The sequence below is a fragment of the Mus caroli genome, unplaced genomic scaffold (genome assembly GCF_978045245.1).
Source record: "Mus caroli unplaced genomic scaffold, Mus_caroli_1 scaffold_5, whole genome shotgun sequence".
In the NCBI taxonomy this organism is placed as follows: Eukaryota; Metazoa; Chordata; class Mammalia; order Rodentia; family Muridae; genus Mus; species Mus caroli.
The window spans coordinates 99,008,410-99,033,308 of NW_028227260.1; the positions used below are offsets into that span (position 1 = coordinate 99,008,410).

At 35.7% G+C, this 24,899-nt stretch overlaps 1 protein-coding gene across 2 annotated transcripts in view; it reads right to left on the reverse strand.

The window, feature by feature from the left end:
• The window catches only part of Aff2 (ALF transcription elongation factor 2), a 494,279-nt gene that overhangs the window by 64,404 nt on the left and 404,976 nt on the right, over positions 1 to 24,899 (reverse strand). The window lies entirely within an intron of this gene.

Sequence of the window (24,899 nt, forward strand, 5' to 3'; positions counted from 1 at the left end):
ATTAATATAACCTTTATATTTTTTACTCTAAAAGGCAAGGATATTACTTTAACTATCAATGTACTGCAATGAGTAGATACTGTATCAAAAATGCAAGTCACACTCCTGTCTTGTATATGAATTGCATGTGCCAATCTTAATAAAGCCACTTGTAAAATGCTTGTGGTCTTTGATAAAATGAATCAAATCTATTATGCAAGATGCATTTGCAGTTTGCAAAACAAGCAAATAAAACAAAAACAAAACAAAACAAAACAAAAACTCCAATCATTCATCAACTCCAGTTCTGAAGGCAGGCAGCAGTAACAGCTGAAATAACTCTGGCTTAGTGGTCAGAGGACCAGAAAAATTCTGTTATCTAAGCCTCTATCAGCTGCAGGTCAGTGATTAGCAGGTGATATGACACATCTTCATTCCAGTAGCCTCAAAGAGCCTCTGCTCTATTTGCCATGTCTATAGGTGGTTTGGGACCAATGTAATTGAAATTCAAAGGTCAGGATGCTAGTGGTGAACAGAAATGGAGGACAAAGCTCCTTGAAACACAGTAGCTTGTGGGCCAGGCACTGTTGTAAATTGTACTTGGCTACTTGACATGCATAGTGGTTTTCTACATGCAGAGGACATGCTAGGGCAGTGACTGCCACATAGTTCACAATGATGCTAACTGATCTAGAGACACAAAGGGCCCCTGTTAGACTGAGAAATTCTATTTAAGCATAGAGATAGCAAGTACCCTGGACTCCCATGCTTTTACTTTGGAATATGAGGTTTTTCAGATTCATAAGACACTCTCTGATCTATATAAGACAAGGCATATAATTATCTGGTTTAATCTACCCCTTTGACTCATATATGATGACCATAAATTTATGCTAAGCTATGGATTCAAACAAACTGTGTACATCATTGGGAAAAAATAGTTACTCTTTGCACCTTGACTTTATAAGAAAAATCAAGAAATATCATCACCCCCTTTTACCAAGCTCAATATGCCAGGGAAAAAACTGATGGCTCTTTAAAAACTTGACTAGTTCAAGGACACAGCATGGTGAGAGTCAGAGTCAGCAGTGTCAGAATGGTTCAGGTTTGTCTGATACCTGGTTTTTCACATTACAGCTCTGCTTGAGGCTGCAATGCTGCCTAACACACAAAGGGAATGCTGACCCAGTGAAATGGCTCCTGGCCCCTAACGTTTATACACTGCTGGGGTTCAACTCATTTTATAGTGCCTTCTAGAAGCTGAAGATAGGTCCCAAGGAACATGCAAATGTCTTTTAGATCACTCTCTCCCTCTTTTTTTTTTTTTTTTTCCTGGCTTTGGTTGGTAGGCCATGAAAGGGTGCAACATCCACTGAGCCTCAGGAACTGGGCTGGCCTCCAGTTCTACTGACACCCGTGACCTATTTGGCACCTTTCAGGAATGGATTTATGGAGCATAGGGATTCTGAAAAACATAGAAGTAGAAATTTCTTTCTGGTCACAGAGAAGCTACTTAAGCTAATGAGAACAGCACCTACTGCACTTGGCTTTTCCTTTTGAAGAATGCACTTCAGTGAATCTCAACCAGGGCAGAAACACTATGACTCTTCCTTTAGCTTCTCTCCAACCTAAAGGCACTTAACATCAGATTTCCTTATAATAATAAAAAGAGGTAGCTTTACTTTTGATTTTTCTGAAGAAATACAGGTTGAATACAATGGCATTTTATTTCATATTTTCATTCATAGTATGCTATCCCTTAAAGAGAAATGCTAATTTAAGGGAAAACAAAAGCTATTTTTCTAATTTAGATGGAAAAAAACCCTGGATAGCTTGGGTATTATTTGCTTGTGATCAACAGCAAATCATAAAGATTCATGTTAAAGGAATTACAATCTAATTACTTTTCTCACTGTTTGGTGAGATTAATTTAGAATTGCAGCAAGACATGCAGAATTGCATGTAGCCAGAAGATCCACCAGTTTCAGTGTTCATTATGGATAAATTTATAGACTAATTCTCAACATTGCAATGCCAAGTGTGACTATGAGGTAAAATATGAATTATGTGTGGCTCTGTCAGTACCCAATTCATTAAATTGGAAGAAGAGTCTGAAAAGAACCTCGGTAGAATAACCATGCTACTGTGAGTTTGATTCTCAACTACTAATAAGTCACCTTTCTGAGTTCAGTGTCCTCTTCTGTAAGAAGATAATAAATTCTTAAACAGCTGCTAAACCAATTAGTGGTGGTGGATCTGAATTTGTGGTGCTCAGCAGACCCTCAAAATAGATTGACATTATTACTACTATTATTCTCTGAAGGCTGGCTAGGTCTGTAGATCATGAAATAAGGGATGTGGACCTTGCCTGACAGCCTGGGATACCAAGTAGGGTCTGCTTATGTGTGACATTTTGGAGTCTGTGTTAGAACTTGAAAGCAGTGTTATGCTTTCATTCATTCAATTTTATAACATTCCATCTGTCATTCACAAAATTCTTTTGAAAGGTAGAAAAGAAGCATACTGGCTTGATGTCCAAAATTGTTTCTGACAAGTGGCTAAATGAATCAAAGAAGCACTAATTGTTCAGAGTTAATAAAGACTTTTTGGCCTCAAATAATTGGTGTTTGTTTGGATGGAATGATTATAGTTATCACAATCTCTCTATATGATGTGATTTGGCAGAATTTTCTACCTTTTACAAGTTTTAAATCCCAAAAGAATTGACAGAAAAAGCTATAACTGCAAATTGGTTTGCAATCTTCCTCTTTCTTCCCAGTAAGTCCTGTATTATGAACCTTGCTTCACACAAACTGCTTGTGACTTTTATGGCCCTTTTGTGATCTAAATGGCTATCTCATAAGATATTCCATTGCAGCTTCTTTTTCAATTGCTTTTACTGTGAAATGCCCTTGTGGAGAGTTCTGGGGACGATTTCACACTTATGGTATTGATTTGCTAAACCTGATGATAGGTTTATATTTAAGATACAGTATTGCATATGAGCAGAGTGAGAAACTTATGAAAAACAGAGCTCAGGCTTCCATGATGACATGGTGGAAACCATTTGTGTGTGTGTGTGTGTGTGTGTTTAAGACTACAATAAGAATTCCTTATTATCTTTACATTTATTTCAGAAATTCAGCATATTAAAATACTACTGAAAATGACAGTTTGTCCTGCTGTCCCAACATTGCTCAACTCTTATGAAGTACAGGTTACTAGTGAATGTATAAAGCCATTATAAATATCATACAACATAATGTTGCATAATCTAGCATGTTATAATATTCTAATGTTGTCTTATATTCCCACTTGATCCATCTCTGAAAGTAGGGATGAACACTTTTCATGATGTTCCATGAGAGAGAAGTCAACATGCAGCTGGGAACTGGATTTCCAGATTCCAGTTTTCTGGTGACTGAACTGCTTTTTAGTGTTCGACATGAAAACCAAATGGAAGAGAATAGTTGGCAGTCACTTAATCTCTCCAGTTCAGATTCTAGTTATATACACTTTCATTCAGCCTACAGAATGAGAACTAGGGTATTTGATATTTGATATTTGCAGCATTATAATGTACTGTAGAAGAAGAAAAGGAAAGGAAAAAGGAGAACTATGCAGAAATAGGAAGTAGAGTAGGCAGGCATATGTAAGAGAAAAATTGTGAAGATGAGAAAAAAAATGAAAGAATGTAAGGAATGGGCTATTGTAGAAGGATTATTTGTTTAAATGGGAAATTATGAAGGCATCCATTTTTGCTGCTATAAAATTTTTCCAACACCCCATGCCTTGAACCTTGCCTCTACCATATTTCCTTGTTTTGAGGAATTTCCTATAATGTTCACATTCAAGTTGCCAACTTCTATTTAGAATCTATACTAGTTCTCTGTATAAAATGAAAAGATCCTCATTCATTATTCAAAAAGTTAAACAAATTATTCAAATTTATAAATACTCAAACACAATCACTAGAGAGAATGAGTTCTTAGTCTCACAGGGTTAGAGAATCTTAAAATATCTGGGAAAGAATGGCTGTGCATAGGATACCAGCTGAATACTTTGTGTGCTTTTCAATTAGATTATCAGGGGAGAATACATAAACTTTGCTTTCCATATGACTGTGACATTAACACTTCTATTCTAATAAGTCACAATATTAAATCTACTCATTTGCTTCCATTCAAGTAACAAAATTCAATAAATATGGATTCAAGGGGTGTGCAACCTTTAGTCATTATGAAAATGAAGAGACCATTGCAATTTGGAGTACCATGACGTGGGAATGTGTGCATTACTGTGAGCACCAAGCAAGATTGACGTTAGTGAAAATACTATACAATTATGATCTGTAAATTCTACTTCCATTCTGCATTATCAGTGTGCTATGTCTTCATTTAGAAATCATACTTATCATTGATGGCTATTTCTATCTCAGCTGAGCAATGAAATTGATTTTCTATAGATCATCAATAAGAGTGGCAACTTATTTTTCTGCTTTGAAGGGTGAAATCAACCTCATTGGGCTGAGAGGTTCTCCCTCCTAAATTGTACCACCAGCTGACACCTATCATTGATGGGGAGCTCACTGAGACTAGGGTGATGTAGAGTATGAGAATTTCTACTCAGCCTTTTTATCTCATCAGAGGAAAAAAAAAAAGCATGGAACTGTGAGGTTTTGATGTGGCAAGGTTGTTTTTGGCAAAGGCACCAACACATACTGTGTTGTTTTCTTTTATAATACAGCAAGCTTAGAACTAAAATGGAGTGTGGTTCAGCCTTGATGTCTCTTACCCCTTAGACTTAAGCTTGATATAATGAACAATGAATTCATGGGTAAGAGCAGAGCTGCAAGATCAGACAGAAAGTAACAGGAACATCATTGCCACGGAAAGGCAGCTGGCCTTTGTTTCTTTCACTCTAAAAACCTCCATACAGCTGACTCAATAGATAGATATTTATCCAGAAAATACCACATGCAAGAATGTTTACATACAAAAGGGAATTTAATATTTATTGATAAGCCACAAAACAATTATACAGAGCATTATCTCTCCTTTCAAATAAGGAAATTATGGATAAAAATAAAAGATTATTCAAGGCTAAAATCTAACTGGTTTTTGAATCCAGGTGGTTTACCATGTCTGGAGTGTTGACCATTTAACATCCTGTAGACTATCCACCATGGAAATCAAAATCCTAGGGAGCACTCATAGCCATACTGTTTCAAGTGCATTATATAGATCAACATATCTAACATCCACCACAATCCTATGAGGTTTATTGTAGTATAAGTGTCATGTTACTTCTGAGAAAATGGAGGCAAATAGAGGTGAACCAACTTGGCTCAACTAGCACTGATGAAGTTATCAGAGCTGGCAAAATCTGAGAACATTATCCCATGCCTTTTGTGATCTGAGTTCTTTGAAACTCTTACTAAGGTCCTGGACACCTGAGCTCAGGACCAGTACCCAGTATTATGCTATGTAGGTAACTTCTTAAGAAACCTCATCTACTGATGTGTGTGTGTAATGTCCTATGGAATTACTATCTTGGAAGCTGAGGTTTGTTTGTTTGTTTCTTATAGTCATTCATTAAAACAAATATCAATCCCTGTGTGCTCATCACTGAATCTTGATATGCTAATTTAGAAGTTCAATTTATATTTTTTTTATTTAAAAAAAACATTTTTCAAATACACACTACTTCTTTAAGATTTGGGATTAAATAACAAATATTCTCAAATCTCTCCTACTAACAGACTGCCATACATTAGTGGATGATGTCTCATAGATAAGACATAAATAGAACCACATGATATTCCCCTTATTTTGATTCAAGAATGAATGGGGCAAATGGAACAGCTGCTCTTAAAGCAAAATCTGGAAATAATTTAATTTAAAATCATACAGGCCTAGTTTTTAATCACTGTGTAATGGGGTTGTCAGATGTGTATGTGTGTGAAGTTGTCTTGTTGTATACATAGATTTATTGCATAGAATTGGACATAATGTTTAGATATATTGGGCTTCCATGAATCTTCTGGAAATTTTCAAGATAGAGGTGGAACACTGATATTAGAACTTATCATAAACAGTGAGAGCAGTCATTACACAATATTGTTAGAATCAGCAAGATTTGTTCAGGGTGCTGGCTTGATTTTGGAATTTAAAATGATTATACTGGTTTGAAATCTACATGTAAACAGAAGCATCTCTGTATCTGAGTGGCTTCCTTTCTATATATTATCAGTTTTAGTACTCCTCTAGGTGTGCACCAGCTTCATATTTTAGCATCTCTTAAAGCATTAAGAAGAGTAGAAATGACATACATTTCCATTTATTATATCAAGTCATGCAGAATACTTTCCTTGGTAGTAGTACTAATTGGCTGGCTTACCTCTGTTTTATAAATTGAAGCATTGTTCATCTAGTAGAGAGATATAAAACCAATAATCTCTCCAGTAATCAGAATCACTTTTCATGCCAGAAAATTGGTGTCTGCTAAAGGCAGGGAGGGCAGAGGAAACGAATAAAAGGGGGAATAGATTTTCTACAAATTCTACTACCATAGTATTTTCTTTTTGTTATTTGAAAATTTTAATCACTATATTTAGAAATTAGGTTCCTGACACAAATCACAGCACATGTAATAAGAGATTTGTATAGTTTGACTTTCCATATTTGTTCTTCCATGGGCAATTCTAAGAAGAGTTGAAGGTCATCCAACATCAATATTGAATTCACTTACTTTTTAAACATAATTTGATAGTTTCAATTGTTAGTTTTTGATAACCATGACCAAACACCAGAAAAGAACAACTTCAAGGAGGAAAGATTTATTCAATGGTTAGTCAGTTGCTCCATTGCTATGAGTCCTTGGCAATGCTGAAATTGCATGCTGGAAGTGTACTTCTACAGCATCCTGTAAGGAGTGAGACAAGCAGGTAGGGGCCAGGAGCAACTTAAAAGACATGCTCCTAAGGAGCTTCTAGTAACCTACTTTCTTTAACAATGCCCTACATCCTTTAAATAGCTATCAAGATGTAATTCCATAAATGGATTAATCCTCTGATTATGTCAAAGCCTTCATGGTCAAATGACCTAATGACTAGATCCACCATCTGGGGAAGTATGTTTCCAACATACAAGTGTTCAGAGGAAGACTGCAACTCCTAGTCATTCATAAGAAGTCGAAAATATAGTTTGGTCTTATATATTTGCTATTAACTGCCAAGGTCTATACTTTAACTCCATTTTGATGAATTATTTTCCAAAAAAGTTACAAATCCATAAGAAGAGTCCTCCAACCACTTTTTCTATACCAAATATGGTGTGTTCCTTCTACTGGAGCCCAGTTACACACTAGACCAATGAACGTATGCAATCAGATAAATTTTGTTCGGGTTTAGAGTGATTTGAGATTCTGTTGGTGTGAGTATTTGGTGCACTGTGGATTCCATCACAGCAAACACAATGTTGCCAAAGCAAAGATCATATCCATATGACATGGCAAACAACTATGTGTTTTCTCAGTAGTCAAAGTGTCTTTTCAATCCTCTATGCTTTGTCTGTGAAACTGCATTTAACTATGCTAATATATACTTTGATTTTCACACATGCTCTTACTTTGTCTATGATATGTTTAGTTTTACTTACTAGGAAGCTAGATACCATTTGCTATGCTTATGGTTTTGTATTTCTGAAAATAGTACTTGAGTTTATTACACTCAGAGCTCACACTGTAAAGCTGACTCTAGAGACAACACTATGGGATGATTTTATTAGCAGAAACCATCTTTTACTAATTTCAAGAGTTAAACTCCTTGTGTCAGGCTTATTAAATATAAATTTTCTTTAGATCCAAAATTATAAATTTTGGTAGAAATAGTGTAATGGTATTAAAATATAATTTTGTCTTTCCAATATAGATTATGATATTACAGATTCAATTCATCTTAATAAATTTGGATTTGAGACCTATGTTCCACATAGGTTTGAGTATATGAACCATCAATGTGCTTTATTATTTTAGAAATGCCTATATACATTATATGTGGTACCTGTATATCAATGAACACAACACTACCCATAGGAGAATAATGCCTGAACAATGCCAACCAATTGCTTGCTATAGTTTCAAAAATCTGTCAGTGAAATCTGTGCTTCTCATAAGAAATATGTTCTTCCGCCCATGGCTGTTGAACCCCTGCAAGACAATGAGCTGCTCTGAGTTGGAAGCAAGAGGATATACTTTGGCAAAGAGAAAGCATTGAGAAATGAATAATGAATGCCATCTCCTATTTGCTGGCGGGGAAGGATAGGGGTTGGAGGGATTTTTCACTAGTGATTGACTTTGAGTGTCAGGCAGAAGGTTGGAGAAAAGGGATGATAGGTGGGAAATAGAATTAAATGTCTTTGTTTTGCTGAGGATATCTTGATAATTGGGAAGAGAACAGGGATGTGTGAGGGCCTGCTAATAAACAGCACTTGGGTACCAAAACCTCTTGGCAAAATCATTCTAATGTCTGAGAATGAAAAAGAAATTCCTTAGACATGAGATCATTTCCAAGTTTTTGCCTTTAACAGAGAAGAAAAGAGAGATCAAGATGAAACAGATTCATTGTATTTCCAAAAACCAAACCATACTCCATGAGGACCAAATGGTGCCGAACTTGAATTCGTTTTTAGCTACAAATTAACACCTCTCAAGAGCTTCATGGTTTTGAGCCATTGATTTTTGATAAATCCTGATTGGCAAATGTGAGAACAGATGGAGGTGTGCCAGATGGTTTTTCCAGACATGTTCAGGTCTAACTGCCAAACTTTGGGCTGTCTAAAACTGAGAAAATGAAGCAATCCTTTATTCTTTTTCTCCTGGCTCTGGGGAAGTTGCTATCTGTGCCCACTATTCTATGTGCAATACCATCAATTTGAAAAAGAATCACTGATTCATCTTCTAGGCCAAAAGAAATACACAAATGAAGGGGAAACAGAAAGTAGCTTCCAAAAATTAAAATATGCTGGGAAATATCCATTATCAGTTATGCAAGATTTTATGAGAAATTGCCTGAATCCTTTGAGCCAACGGTGTTTACAGTTACTGCAATGAAAATTCTAATTTTGTGCTCTAATGAACACAAAACGATCCATATTCAACCTTGGCAAAACTTATAATGACTATGTAATTAAAGTGACTTTGCCATATTAAAATATTTTTTAAAATTATAGGAAGCTGCCAAGATATAAGAACATGGAATTTGAAGCCTTAGATATGTGGTATGATAGCCAACCCCCTTCCCTATATTTTCCAAGTAGGCGGAACTGTCAAAAAATGAAAACACCACCCACACTTAACACCACCTTACTAAAATGTGATAAAATACATTGGATGCTTTTGACAATGAGCCATATAATATATAGTCATTTTAAGCCTCAAAATACATCAAGTTAGCATTTACTTTTATTTCAATATTTTTCAATACGCTTAAAGTGATATCAAATTCTTCCTAGCTATACAGTTGAGATATACTGAAGCAAAGCTGCCTCCAGCCTGTGATATCCCCTTGTTAGAACTAACTAGTCTTTATCACTTGTGCTAAAACACAGAAAACATCTTGCCAATTAAAAGAAAGCAAGCACTATATATAACATCATTCCAGTTCTGTGAAATAGCCAGAAAAGGCAAGTCTATGCAGATAGCAAGTATATTAATAGTTTGAGCATGTTAGAGGAAACTATTAGACTATTTAATGACTAAACTGTTCCCTCTGGGGATGACAGAGATGCTTTAAAATAATTAAGATTGTTGCTAGAATTGGTAAATATACTATGTGCTATTGAATTATATATTTCAAATCTGTGAATTGTATGGTATGTGAATTTTATCTGTGTTAAGCTGTAGATGTTTGTACTGAACAAATTTTTGAGAGAGGGATAGACATTACAGAGTGTCTACAGGGATAGAAACTACAGAATCTCCAATACTAATTAATGTATTAGCCTAACTAAACCATAATGCTTCGATGTAAGCTCCCTTTACCTGCTTATAGTGAGCCTATATTTTAATGACTTTCTTTGCTGGACCATTATCTAGTGTGGCAGTTCATTTGGTAAGCTGGTGAACCTTCTATTATGTGTCCCAGAGCATCCATATGCCAAAAGCAGACTAGGTAAAGAAATGTTTGTTTCTGGTAAGTGCAGATAGAGTCACATAAGAATTTTTTTTTAACCTAACATGCTGGTGATTTGAAATCACTCACACAGCCCACCACTGTTTATTCTTGTATGTCTCAAAGTGGATTCTGATATGTCATAGGCATAAAGTTTTGTGGTCAAATGGCTTATGAGATACTACAATTGACAGTTGTTTTCCTTCATTCAGATATATAGTGTATATTATTAGCACGTTAGGGTCCTAAAATCAGCTTAGGGGTAAATTTTCATGTAAATAATTTCCATATTTATTTAACAACTATACACTGAGAAACAAATCTTTTGGGTTCAGACTCCATCTTAGAGAACCTGACCTAAGGTTGAATCAAATTAACTAACAGGCCAGTGCCTAGAAACAGTTTCCAGGCTACCCCCCCCCAATAAAACCCATTTCTACCAGTTTCTAGGTGAGTCCCCAACAAAACCTGCATCTAGCACCAGTTTCCAGGTTATTCCCCAACAAATCTGTTCCCCCAGGTTATAATCCTGCCTCTGGCACTTTGCTTCCTAACAACCACCAATCAGGAGGAAAACAGAAGTTCAGTTTATGGTTTGGCTCACAACACCAGCCAGTTATGTTAACAGACATAAGGGCCCCCCAATCAGATGTTTACCAGGTGGGATTTCCCCTTCTTTCCTCTATAAATACTTGCCTGAAACTAGGCTCAGGGATCCACCTTTCTGCTGTCTCAGGGTTGTCAGGGAGCCCAAACTTCAGCATGAATGAAGAGACCCTGATGTGATTGCATAATAATTGGCTTCTAGGTGGTCTTTTGGGGTTCATGAACGTTTCCTGGCACAACACTACCATAAACACACAGATACACACACAGATACACACATACCGAAACACAGAAGTGTGTGCTCATGCACATAGACATACAAACACACACAACAGGCTCAGATACATGTGAGCACATGCATTGTTTTATCTTCTAAAAAATATTTATTATTTACTGAAATACTTTGTACAGGCTTGTTTTGTGTGCCAATTTGACACAAGCTGGAGTTATCACACATAAAGGAACCTCCCTTGAGGAAGTGCCTCCATGAGATCCAGTTGTAAGACATTTTTTCAATTAGTGATCAAGAGGGCAGGACGCATTTGTGGGTGGTGTCATCCCTGAGCTGGTAGTCTTGGTTCTATAAGAAAGCAAACTGAGCAAGCCAGGGGAATCAATCCAGTAATTAATATCCCTCCATGGCCTCTGCATCAGCTTCTGCTTCCTGACCTGCTTGAGTTTCAGTCCTGTCTTCCTTTGGTGATGAACAGCAATGTGGAAGTGTAAGCTGAATAAACCCTTTCCTCCCTAACTTGCTTCTTGGTCATGATGTTTTGTGCAGGAATAGAAACCCTGACTAAGACATATTTCAAAAACATTTTTCATGGATCTCACTGGCTGTAAGGATGAACTAATTAATAAAATTCGCTGAGTGAAAAGGTAACCATGATAAATATTATCTGAGCCCTTTATCTTCCTTAACAAAATTTTAATCTTGACAAAATAAACACTGATATACATTGCTGAAATATATAATTTTATTTCGTTACTCTCTATGCCTAGGGGCGGGCTGGATTATTATAGCAGGCTAAATAAACAAGATGATTTTCAATCAAGAGACTTTAGGGTTCCTAGATCTCATCACACAGGAGTTTTACAGAACAACAAACCTCCATCTCTGTAGTGTATACTAATAAAAAAGCCTTAAAGAATTTCGGATCTCAAAAGTATGTTGAGCCACCTCCCCCCCCCCCCCCGACTAAATTGTTTTCATTTGGGTAAATTACCAAAAGGGTGGTTTAATACCTACCTATGAAATCAAGGAATGCAACTGGATACTTGTAAGAATTAGGCTTAGCATGATTGTGTTTAAGTTCTTAGAAATGTTGAGAACCTAATATTTTGTACAAATAGCATAATGAGAACTTATCATCACATTGGTAATCTTGTTTGGTCTACTTGATTACCAAAGGGGTTAGAATATGCATCACGTTGCTTCATCTTAAGGGAATTTGGTATCTTTCAATTCCTTAAAAAGGATTCTCTCTACATGTGGTATCTCCATTAATCAAATTACATTGATTAACCAGAGAATTTCTTTCCACAGACTTGTCTAACATTACAGACAAAACCACAAATTTTCAAAACTATTTTGTCTTTATTACTCTTTGACTGTATTATTCTTATATGAAAAAACTGTATGTATGTATGATTGTTAGAAGAAAATTGATTTCAAGGATCATGTTTCTGAGTGTCCCACATTATGTTTTCAAAGGAAAGACAAATTCAATGTGACATGAAGTTTCATTATGAAGAAACTGTTACATAGAGTGAGTCTGGTTATTGAAAATTGAAATGAAGTGAGAAGAAGCTAACACCAATGTGTATGAGAGTTTTCTTTCTTCAAATGACACAAAGAACTCAATATATCTAATCATCTCTGTTATGCCCCCTGGGGACTGAGCTATAGTGATATTGCACGAGGTAGCTTCTTGATTGCTTGCAACCCAATTATTAAGTCATATGTCACTTATATAAGTAGATAAAACCTTTGTATGACTGCTAGATCTTGGAAATTGGTTTTTATTTTCTCTCTTGGCTAAAGTAAATAATATTAGTAATCTAGCCATGAAATTCAGAATATAAGAGGACAAGCCACTCACTCAGTATAGACTGAGATTTTGGCTTTTACATCCACACATGAACTACTTCAAACCTAGAAGCAGCCCTCAGTCACATCATCTCTGAGCATATTTTCTTATGCTCCAAATGTCCTAAGCAGAGAGACTTTTAACAGGAATTCAATGGGGAATTTTTTTTAACTCCTTCTGTGTTATGCAAGAAGCTCAAGGACTAGATTCAACTTATAATTCTATGAATTCTTCAGTGTTTTTTGGTCTTATCAAGAAAGCTATGTCTTCTGGGTCCCTTGGTAGATGATTCTCCCAAGCTTGTAGAATGAATCATCTTTTGACTATCTGTTCTTTGGCTGCTAGAGGTAATGTCACCCAAAGATTATCAGAATCCCTCCTGACATCAAGCATCTTTGTCATTTTCCTCCCTCTTCTCCAAGAAGCTCAGTATATTCCCTTTAGATATTCTATGTTTACACCTGGATTTTCAGAGGTGTGGCAAATTTAATTTTTTTTACCTTGGTGAAATGTGATACACAGCACCACCATAATGACTCTGGATAACTTTTGTAATAAAAACTCCCATATAAGCTTGGCTTGGTGGCACCAGCACTAGCTTAGTAGCATCAGCGTTGAGGAGACTGAGTCTGGAAAATCACAATTTTTAATTCAATCTGGGCCATATATAAAGGCTAGTCTCAAAAACAAAACCAACATGAAGCAAATCCCAATGGACAGACAATGATTGATGGATGAGCCATGCCTATATTAGAGTGAGGGCTTCATTACTAGATATGACCATTCATCCTATCCTCTCTTGGACTTTTACTGTAATTTCCTCCTGTCACTTGAAATTATTTAGAGAAGTAGGTCATTATGCAAAAACAGTTTTATGGTAAGCATTTGAAGTAAAAGCTACAGTGATCCCTATTATTATAATAAAATATTTAATGTGCATTTTAAGAACCACACTTTGATTGTTGACCTACTAGACCATAAGTCCTCCAAATAATTCAAAGTAAATTTTACTAATATGACTAGTTTTTACACCCTGCTTGAAGGATTGCTAATGAATGAGCTACCTGAATGAACAGAGACATTGCAAATTCCAACAGTGCTGGCCTGGATCGTATGCCACTGTCACCAGAAATGAGTTCATCCCTATGCAAAGATTTCTCTGGAGTTATGCTCCTCGCCCAGAGGTGATCTTCCAATAAAATCAGCTTTCATTATTACAAGCGTAAGGACAACCCTTGAGGGAAGAAATCACATAATCCAACTCTAAAAATTGTTATATGGAGCAAAATTTACTTGGTGGGAGTTTTACATTCTGAAACAGTATTGCTTTTTTAGTATCCTTTGTATACATTAGTATTAAGTGAGCACATTTGCCCCCATCATTGAAATATTACCAATGGTTTGATTGCTTACATATTCATAACAAAAATGAAAGAAATCTTGTTTAGTTTCATAATCCTACAGAGTAATTTCTTAAACCCATGTAATGAGAAATATCTATGACCAGTGTGTCAAGTCTGAATGAATAGCAACTTCATTTGTCCTGATTATTTTGGAGTTATACAACTTCTGTGACTATCAGTCAAAAAAAAAAATTCTGGAAACTTTCTTCCCACTGTGATGGTGTACTGTGACAGGAAAGAGTAGGTAAGAAGGAACTCTCGGACTCTCTGACTCCCAAAGGGAAGCACAAGAGTATGTGACCAACCCTGTTCACTTCTAAGTGTAAAGATGGCTTTTGAAAAATAGGAACTAACTATCATCTATCATTTATATTTTCATGGTTTCTTTTTTGGTTTCTTAACTCATGTGATAAGAATTTGCTTTGGTATTCTTGGAAATACGTAATGATATCAAGCAAAAATGAAACTGCCCATATGTAACCGCCATCCAAAATGGGGACAGCAAAAGAATCACCTAAAATGGTTACAGCAGTAATGAAAAGTACTTACTTGTATGCAACTTGCATTCTTGTGGAATGGCAATATTGTGGTTTAAGTGGGAAATGTCTCCTATAGATACACGTGTTTGAACACTATGTCCCTAGTTGGTGGTCCTGTTTGTGGAGCTTTTGGAACTTTTTAGGACAGGAGTATTGTGGGAAGAATATGTCACTATTGGCATGCTTTAAGAGTTGATACTTTGCCCCACTTTCATTTGCTCTTTCTGCTTCTCTTATGCAGTCTAGATCTTGTCTCTTAGCTTCCATTTCCTGTTGTCAGGCCTTTCTTAGCATTATGGACATGCCTTCCTTGGGAGCCTTAACACAAAATAAATTCTCAGGTTTCTTTTGGTTGTGATAGTTTTCAAAACAGCTAGTTATCTAGCACCATTTATGTTGGAGGGATCATTTTAACAATGTTATTCAGGATCAATTCTTTTATAAAACTCCCTTCTTTAGGTATTCTCTCTTGCAACAGGAGAGAATCTTATTTTGAACTAACAAGCACATTACTCACAATGATCATACATTCCAATATTCATTGTTCTGATTCACGATCTTGGACTAGTTTTCAGATGTTAAAATCACATTCTAAATTCTGCCAGCTATAATCAAAGACCAGAAGAAAATTATCAGACACGGTTTTGATTGCACTTTCCTTGATGCTCCCTCAGCAGGTTCTGTACTGCAACAGTGTCGCTGCAGGGAGCTCTCAATTGCTCTCTGCTCTGTCACTGCTGAACAGCTCTCATTTGGGTGTTCATTGAAAACATTATGCCATATTCATGTCACTATGTAAGCAGATCATCTACAGGATTTAGAAGTGATAGTTCTCTTACTTTTTAAAGTGTTCTTCTCTACAAACTTGTTCTACTCATGTTAAATCCCTTCTTGAAATGAGGTAGGTAGTTAAACTACATATGAGTATAGTGTATGTATGAGGTATATATTGACATCCATATACCCAAAGTAAATCCAGTAGCAGGTCTAATTTTCTTATTAACTACACTTGTATCATTTTGTAAGTACCACATGCTAATAAATTACATGTTTGGAACAATGCATCACTGTGTTAAGTAAGTTCAATTTCAACCTAATTTATATTGGAAGTAACAAATATTTCAAGGTAGTAGAAAAGAGATGTATAAGGCATATTTCTACATATACAGTTACTTACAGATTCTCAGGGGCTTGTGCTACAGTGTTTGACAATGCAAAACTGGAATCAATTGGAATCAATATATGCCTGCCATGACTGTACCTTATAATGCTTTCATGTATGGATATTATCACATACATTATGAACCTGCTCAAAGATTAGGTAAGAAACCCACCCATTTTTCTGGAATATTCTTCAAAGTATATGGAATCTACCTATAAGTATATGGTATATAGAAGAAGCAAAAGTAGTTAAAACTTTGTTAAGAGGAGAGAACTGAGAAGAATATTTCAGGGGTTGGGAGATTAATAAACATTTTTGACATAAATGTAAGGACTAGACTTAGGATCACTAACACCAGTGTGACAGCCAGGTAGGTACAGAAACTTGTCTATAATCCCAATCCCAATACTAATTTTTCTCTGCAGACTTTTGGGTAAATATCAATTCATGTAGAAGTTCTCTAGGCATCTGATCCCTTATAGCTTCATGCATTCTTGATTGATAATTTATTGACTTCCTCACATTTTCTTCCATATTGTTCAAATATATTTTAGTCATTACATATAACAATACTATTTTAGCTCTCAAAAATAATTTTTCAATAATTTGTCCTCCTGGTGGGGACAGAGGTTCCCATGGCAAGCTGGTTAGCTAGAAAAGTCAGATCAGCAAGCTTTGAGTTCAAATGAGAAATGCTGCATTAATATATAAGCTAGAGAGTGGTTGAGGAAGACATACAATGTCAACTTCTGCCCTCCACCTGCCCCTGCACACACATGGACATACAGTTACATGCATATTCTTACTCATACATGTATGAACTTACATACATGTAAGTATGCATAACATATACACACCTACATCCCCACACAATCACACCCAGATCCACACCCCCCACATCCCCAAAACCTGAAATTTTCATTTAGTCATGACTGTCTTTTCTTCCCTCATTCCCAGCAAACTTCTTTTAGATTTATGTCACTATCCATATAAACATGTATGACATGTAAACATTGGACTTTAACGGTATGCAGTCAGCCACTGTTGTAAATTCTTCAAATGAAAATGCTCTCTTAGGGAAGATCAATTTTTTTTCTCCAAATATGGTCTTTCTGGATAACTGTTATTAGTTTAGGCCACAATTTTAAGAAAGCAGAAACTGTTTCCTGGTTTAGTTTTTGGTTAAAATGACTCATGTCTATAGTTCTCAGTCCTGTAAAAAGTAGTCAACTATAATAAGTTATCACCACAAGCTTTTAACTTTGAACACACTGATTTAGTCATCGGAGCTTTGTGCTATCATAAAAACATGCATTATTTCCATAGGAATAAAAATAGCCCTACTATGCTTGTGCTTTTTTCAGATAAAAATATATTCAGAAGAAAAATTATGTCTATGGAAAAATTATTTTCGAGAGCTAAAATAATATTGTTATATGTAATGACTAAAATATATTTGAACAATATGGAAGAAAATGTGAGGAAGTCAATAAATTATCAATCAAGAATGCATGAAGCTATAAGGGATCAGATGCCTAGAGAACTTCTACATGAATTGATATTTACCCAAAAGTCTGCAGAGAAAAATTAGTCAGATATAATCAGATTTGATATCTATGCTTTGGAAGCCATTTTAAAAAGGGTACCTTATAACCATTCCTTAACTTTAACCTATAACTTTGTAAAGTAAATAAATCTCTTCCAAGTCGTCTTCATTTTATCCACATTTCATTGTTCTCCACTCACACATCAAATGTAGAACACACATTTTAGGATTTCAGCACCTTGACATTTATTACTACTCATTTCTCTCTTTGCTCTAACTCACAAATGGTATCTTCAGCCACTGTAAAAAAATGTCCTCTCTCCTAAGCAGTCTCTGAGTAGCAGACATTGCTTAAAGCACAGCACCTGCTTTCTTCTTTTAGTGCCTTTTGAAAGTGTTATTCTGCTCTCTTGAGTGGCTTGTACTCCTACAGTTTATCAGGGGACTCCTGCTGTGACACTGAGAGCTGCTTCCAAGCAATTGCTCAGTCCTTCATGTGTACCCCACAGGATGCTGTATGAACTTCACTAACAGACTCAACCTGTTAACATTTCAGTGGAATGATTTGTGAATTTCCTTACCAGACTGTGAGGACTGCCTAGGCCATGATCTTGTCTGACTCATCCCTCTAGAAATTGTGTTAGGCATATGATAGGTACATAATTGACATTTGTTAAAAGAACAAAGGTATGTGGCTTGCCTGAGTTTTTAACAGATCAGCTATGTGACTCTGGATTTTTGACAATTTTCTCAAAGATCACTGATTGGGGTCTGGAGAGATAGCTCTATGGTTATGAGTGTTTGCTGCACAGTTATGAGAAGTGGAGTTCAGATGCTAGCACTCATGTAACAAGCCAAGCATCCTACAAGTGTCTCTAACTACAGCTCTGTGGGATCTAATGTCCTCTTCTGTTCTATGCTTGCACAGGTACATGTTCGTGCACATATGATCATTCAGGCACAAACACATACATAAATAAATTGCATTTCTAAAAGAGAAGATAACAGAATGGCAATTTCAAAATATAATTTTTTGGTGTAACTGATGAATTTCAAAAAGACTCATTTGAATAACACTGCATGGAATTGTCCATTCCTGTCTGTACTGAGAACACGAATGAGCATGACAATTGAACTAGGATATAGACCAAGGAAAAACTCAACACACCATCTTCGTTTCCCTTTTGTTGACTTTCAACATCATTAATTCTATAGATGATGCAGAGTAATATACTCTTAGTGTCCCAGTAGATTTACTGTAGATAATGTCTCTGCTTTATGAGTCATGGTGATAAAAATGCCTAGGTTACTTTTCAAAGCCTTGGAGGCCACTCTTGCTGAAAGCACTGACTCTTCATTTGGTTCTTCAGATGCCCAACAGTGACTAAAACAGGCTTACAAGCTTTTTAAAAAATGTATTAGTTATTTTCCTTATTTTCATTTCAAATGTTATCCTCTTTCCTACTTTCCCCTCCAAACCCCCACTATCCCCTCCCCCCTCCTCCTGCTCCCCAACCTACCAACTCCTGCTTCCTGGCCCTGGCATTCCCCTGTACTGGACATAGAACCTTCACAGGACCAAGGGTTAAAACCTTAAGTTCTCCGTCATATCATATAATATCATGTTTCTTTTGTTACCTTAACTTTTTTTCATCAGAAGCTGTCTGCTTAACTCTACCACGAACATATTTACATTTAAAAATTCCCTAATATCTTTTCTTTCCTTTGAAGGTTAAAGATGTCAAGATAATAATAAGAGTTTTTAAGATGTACAAGGATAATAAGAATAAGTATAGTTTCACATCTCATCCCATTCCAGATTATCAGCCACATACTAAATGGTCTGTAGTCATCACACCTAAATCCTCTATCTTTCCCCCTTTGTCTAAGGACAAAAGGTGGTCAAGTCTTTGCTGAATGACAATGGTGCTTTCCAGACATCAGCATCTTCCTGTTGTGCTGACATCCTGATGAAATGTTTTCTCCTTCATAAACTTATTACTGGATCCTTTTTATGTGCCACATATTTGATCTGGGTTTGTTAATAGGACCTTTAGATTGTTGTTGCTTACAAAATGTAGCTTAATTTCTTTAAAACATCTTGCTTTTACAACTTTAGGCTTATTTTGAAGTCTTACAAATTTAGAAAAAAAAAAAGATGCTTTCTGTTTTTATTTCATCTTTGTGTTGATCAGGATGTTAATTTGCTGCCTAAAGAGATATGTTTTATAAATCGTTTGGAAAGGTGTGGTGATAATAATGGGCAACAAAAGTGCACAAATCTTCAAAATGTATTCTTTACAGATATAATAAACTCCACGTAACTAAATTTGGTCTAAATTTCATCAACCATTAGCTATTGCCATTTTGGTACTAATTTTTGAAGAAAATGAACATCTATTCAAAGTTATATATTTTGATTTTAAATCTTTAAAGTAGTCATAGACATGTAAAAATCAGTGTATTCTTTCCTGAATGGTAGTGGCCACAGTGTGGCTGTGGAGAAGCATGGGCTTCTGAGCAGTTACTTAGCAGACTTTCAGTTGTCTCCTCTGAGCTTGTGCCTGTAATTTCTCTTAAATTCCAGGGGTGGGGTAACCTGGAAACTTGCACAGCTTTTACTAGTTGTGAGGATGAATTCTGAAAGCTTTTGCATCTAATTGCAGCTATTTTACCCTGAAAAGATACATATAGTTTTACCGTATAATTTTAGATAGCTGTTTAGAGAAATATTTTTTTTACTGTCTTATCATTAATTGCCTATAAACAGAGATGTTTAGAGATTGACTAGATATTTATGATGTAAACTGGTGAGGGTACTTTGCTATTAAGGTATGAATGGACCAGGTAATAGTAAGGTATGAGTGGAGCCTGCCTCTCTGCTGTGGCATTGGAGACTATAGGTCTTTGCCTATTGGCATTCAGAGGGAACCATACCTACATGTTTCGTATTCTCACTGTGGTATGCACCAGAGGATGTTTGCAATCCTTAGAAATGGTTTATAATATGACACTAAAAGAAATACAAAAGATACTTTGTAGCTTCGTGATTTGGAATTTTCTTTACTTTCCATGAGACCTTTGAAGATAATATACTTAATTCAGGAGTTCTCATTAAAGACTGGGTATGAATTATTAGGGCACTGGATTTTGTAAACTATCAATGGAGACAAGGGCTCTGTATGGCCACTTACTTAAATTAATATGGATTCATCTTCCCATTCAACATCCCATGATATATTTTCCAAAGTAAATATATCCTCTGGCCAAACACATTTGGGAAACTTTTGGTAAAAAACAAACAAACAAACAAATAAAAACTCAACTGAACAGTCTATAGGACTTCTCTGATCATTTATTATATGCATACACACAGTAATATCTCACCTATGTGCTAAACCTCCAACATGCCGTAATCATATTGTTCTACAGATAAACCCCCAAGATTAGCGTTTGGCAGAACCCAGTTGAGAACCCATTGTCTTATCACTGTGAATGAGGGTGATAAATCCATTTCATTTCTATATATCAGCAATATGCATGCATGTAAAACCATTCAAAATGAATCTCTGAAAACTTATATAAGGAATCATTTCAGAGTATCAGCCCAACATACGGAGAACCACAATTATTTTCAACCTTACAGATCTCTTTTAACATATAATTATATAGGTTCTTGTCCTTTAATTCTCAAATGTGGTGTGTAGAAATGATGGATGGGAATATAGTCATGTCTGTGCACAAAACCAAGCAGACTTTTTAAAAACTATAATTATATGGGTTATTACTCTCCAATTCTCAAATGTAAAATTTAAAATGATGGATGAGGATTTATGTGTACCCCTCTGTGTATAAATATTTGATATGTATAGTGATTGTAGCACATGTACATGCTACTTCAAATAGGATTAAAGATGATCTAGAATGAGCATATTTATGAAACACATTTTTAAGCTTCTGCTTTTATTAAGATCTGGAGGACCAAATAAATAACTTTGCTGAGATGTGAAGCAAGAAAGGAATAAGTTCAATTTCATATGATAAGTAATGTCAGCCTCAGGACTTGAACCCTGGTATATTAATACTTCCTTGTTGTTTAAATGACTAAAATACCAATTAATTGTTCATGTTCATTAGAAGATAAGAACTCTTTAGTGCTATTTGACTCTACCAAGCTAATTTCTTTCACTTGAGTTTTCAACTTTGTCCTTCTTTATCCACACACAACTGGACAGTCAGAATTGCTTATACCCCGAGCTACTCCTCAAACCAGCATCTTAGACCAGTAGTCTTTACACTTTGATGCAAACATTTCTCCTTTACCCTTTCCACCCCTAACTTTACCAATGCTAAACTCTCTCCTAAGAGCTCCCTCCTTGCTTTATCACTCCCTGCATAGCAGAGGCATCCAACACTCTATCTTCTATTCAGTTCTTTACAACAGGATTTTTATAACTGCTACTGGATTGTCTACTCCTCAAGAATAAGACTTGTGTCAGATTCACTCTTAAATCTCTCAACATCTATCCCAATTCCTGGAATTCTTCCAATCTTAATAAAATACCAATTGCATGAAATAATAAATAACAGTACGAACAGTGATCAAGAAAAGCTTTCTGGGTATTTTCTTTTTCATTTTCAATAATGAAACCACCACATCTATAAGATAGATCAGTTTCCAAATAAAACTGTAATTCCATCATCCCAGTTGATTTTGACTGATTTGTGAAAGACAACCACCACATTCTGCAATGTTGTTAAAGTGTAAATGTAGGAAAAAATTTTATGCCTTCTCTCTTTTTCTCTCTCAACAGATGTCAACCTCAGTTAGATACAACTTTGCTTATTAGTGCATGGATTTTAGCCAAAAGCAATTCACATTTTTATAAGAATACTATCACATATGTCTTAATAACAGAAATGTAATGTTTTTTTTTTCAAAAATATATGTGATAAGTCACATATGGTGGGAGAAATCTGTACATCTCTCAGGCCTTGTTATTACAATGACAATCTTGGGAATGATTGGTGCAGTACTTTAATATACAAGTGAAAGTTTCTTCTTCTAACGCATTATAGAACTCTAGTTTTACTACACCCAATCAAGTTATGTTGCTACTATGGTTCCATTATCTAGAGAACTAAACTGGACATCTCTTAGCCTGATTGTTGATCTTAGGAACAACCACTTTGAGGCTTACTCTCAGAAGTAATATTTATAATATTTAATGGTCAAGGTAAGGTCATTGTTATACATAGGGATTATGCATTTACATTCCTTAGCCATGTATATCTTTATTCTCCTTTATATGGAATATTTACAATTGTGGAACATAGTTCCCCCACAGTGATGGAAAGAACATACACCCATGAAGCTATTGAAAATAAATTGAATGAATAGCTGAGAAATATTGAGGGGTTAAACTTGTAAAGAGGAAACTGATCAAAGTTAGTAGACACCCAATAATGCCTCATTAAATGTCTACTTATAGTCTAATATCCTCCAAAGTAAAAGGCTTGGTAGTTTAACCTATAGTGTCATTAAAAGTTGTTCTGCCTTTTCCTACCTGTCCAACTACTTTCCAAGATAGTGAACTTGTAATATCTATACTTACATGGTAAGCATGTGTCATTCTACATAGTATATGGTCTTTGTTTTAACTATTCAACTTTGCCACGGCAGTATAAACACAAATACAAATAATATGCAAATGAAGGAATGAATCTGTAGTCCAATTACAATTTCATGTGTACATAATGATATAGGAAAGTCATGTTAGTTTTCACGTGTCATGAAATATCCCTATTATATTTTGAATTTTTCTAAATATTTGCCAAGTTATATACAAAAGTACTATATAAAATCTCATCAAACATTCATCTTCACAACTCTATGTTTATATTTAAGTTGTTATTGATGCCACTAGACTTGAACTTCCACTGAGCATGCACCGAAAATTTGTAATTCATGTTCCAATAATGTAACCAAATGCTCATTCTAGCTAGAGACTCAAAGAGCAGTACTAAGATGAAAAGCATCTAGAGGAAGAAGAGCATCATTTGGACATTTTTATCCATGACATAAATAAGAGTAGCAGGGAGTAGATGAGGACACAGTTACAACATACAAGTTCCTATTACCTAATGGTGGCAACCTACTAGACTAGAGTTAACAGCTTTGTTAAGTCTCTGGGCAAGCTTCCCAGAAAGACCATTTTCTAAATTATGTGCAATCCACTCATTCATACAGAAAATGTGGCCCAAGTTTTTTGGTTTTTTTTTGGGGGGGGCGTGTAGTGCACTGTATAGAACCCAAATTTATTGACAGTCATTAGAAATGAAGATCACTGTATATTAAACTTTAAAAACTGTTTTGTTGTTATTATGCCAGACAGGTCCCACTTCAGGTTATTAGACTCTGATATAATGCAGTCCCATATAGAGAAAACGGGCTCTTCTATCCATGCAGTAATGAAGCTTGAACTCCTTTCATGTAGAAAGAGTTTAAACTTGGAGCAACTGAGGACAAGATTTATACTCCGACAGCCCTTGGCTTACCCCTTGTGACCTGAAGCATACATCTGTATGCAACCATACTGGAGAGAAGGGTGTACTCTGATTATGGGGGCTGGGGGTTGGCCCCTAATGGACCAACAGGGATTAATCCCAGGCATCATTGGCACCATTTTCTAATCTGTGGAAGTGTACAGACACAGGCTTACAGTGGAAGAGCTATCAGAGTATACAAATGGAAAAGTAGCCGGGGTTCAAAGAAGTTTCTAACCTCAACCATACAAGATTAAAAGCTCATCTACTAAACTGGCTTCCATATGATCAGTATACCATAATACATTCCCAATTATAGAGGGCCCTGGAAGGACTACAGGGAGAGATTTTGTCAGCTAGGTAAAATGAAACGTAAAAGCACAGTATAAATAAGGTACCTCTGGAAAATCAATCAGGGTTTTAGACTTAAGGGTATGCTAAATACTACCTGTATGATCTAGAAAAGCTAATTCTCTCATAGAAACAACTTTTTTATTCTTGACATAACTAATGCATTCTACAAGAACTATAAAAAAATCAATGTGTGCTCCATTTCTATATTTTGTACTAGCTATAATGGAAGTTTGCTGGCATAAATTAACACATACTTTTTAGACATGTGATGGTTCTAGACCTGTAATAAATCAGTAAATACAGCAAGTCCTTCCTTAGCCATGTCCCTGACCAGAATGTTACAAACCAAAATGACAAGACAGCCTTTCCTTTTATTTTAAAAATCTTCCGTCTAGAAAAGACAGGATGCCTAACATGTACTGTATTTAAACTAACACTGTGTGTCTTATTTATAATTTGCATGTCCTACAAAACATTTTAGTGACTAGTCTTTGTTAGCAACC